Source organism: Lucilia cuprina, chromosome 6 (assembly GCF_022045245.1).
Source record: "Lucilia cuprina isolate Lc7/37 chromosome 6, ASM2204524v1, whole genome shotgun sequence".
NCBI classification, from domain to species: domain Eukaryota; kingdom Metazoa; phylum Arthropoda; class Insecta; order Diptera; family Calliphoridae; genus Lucilia; species Lucilia cuprina.
In genome coordinates this window covers 50,325,481-50,327,057 of record NC_060954.1, presented here as the reverse complement: position 1 = coordinate 50,327,057, position 1,577 = coordinate 50,325,481, and positions in this window count along the sequence as shown.

The following is a 1,577-nucleotide window of genomic DNA, read 5'->3' as shown; positions in this document are numbered from 1 at the left end:
TAGACTAGCCTATAAACTACAATCTCGTAATTCTCTAACGAATATTTAATCAACGTTGATACGATTTTTGTTAACCACCTTAATAGAAATACATGAAATAACTAATGAATAGTTATTTAATAGTATTCGTGTTGGTTTTCTAAACGCCACTAATTGACAATGAGGGCACTAAAGGTAAAAACATTACAAGTACATTTATTTTTAGTCAGCACACATGTGTAATGGTTCAAAAGAAAAAAATTCACGATACCTTTATAACAACTATTGCAAATAGACGATCATGTGGCACTCTTTAAGATAAAGAATTTACCATTCTTAGAAATCAATCCGATTGAATTATTTCATTTTCTCTTATATCAGTATTTGAATACTGATATTTTTGGGGTTCATCCGAAATCTCATACAAATGTTCTAAACATACATCCGTTCGCAATTTAACACTTTTTTTGGTGTAGCTTTATTACATATTTATAAAACAAAAAATATACATTTACAAGTACACTACTCATAAACTTGTGTGTAAATTTAAAAAAAAGTATTTAAGCCAAATGAAAAATTGTTCATGTCAACTGTTCAGCATTTTATGATGAATCGACACTAATTATAATATTTTGTATATTGTACATAATTATGCCTTGAGTGTAGTGAACACGAAAAAAAAAATAAATGAATAAATCATGATCTATTCTGCATTTCTTTAGTAAATTGAAAATCACGTGCAAACAAAATTGATTACCGTGAACATTAATCATGCAGATTTTTCTTGCTGTAGATGGAACGCTTCTTCATTTCACTTGTAAATGTAAAAGCACTTGACCAGTGGATAATTGAATATCTTTAATGAAAAGTAAAGAAGAGAATTTAAGATGTAAAAAGAATACTAGGGCCCACAAGTAAGGCCCCATTTATCTCTCGATTTTTAAGCAAAATTTCTTTAAACTAAATCCTCTTCCCATGATTATGTATTTATATAATTTTACAAAATTATTATGTATAAATAGACATATAAACAAATTATCAATGCTTTAATACCTTTTGTTTTATAAATAAGTAAAATAAAATGATTTACAATCAAATGTAATTTATTTAAGTTGAACCACATGAAAAAAACAAAGCATAAATAAATTATGTCGTTACATCATAAACGCAAACAGTTTAAAGTTATTACTCACAATAACATACATAGCTAAAGAATTATGTTTGGGAATAAATCGTAATAATATTTCACTTATTTATTTAACTTTTTAAATTATTATAAAAAAATTATGTGAAGCATAATTGCGTGAAATGGAAAATGCAGCCATAAAATATAAAACAAAATAAGAAAACTCAAAACTGACATTAAGGGTAACCGAAAAAATAACTAGACCTAAATTAACAACTAATCTCAATTACTATGACTAAACACCACACTAGAGTCTAGTATATACTATAGTCTAGTATATACACTAAATATAAAAGACCATACTAGACTATAGACTAGACTATAGACTAGACTATAGACTAGACTATAGACTAGACTATAGACTAGACTATAGACTAGACTATAGACTAGACTATAGACTAGACTATAGACT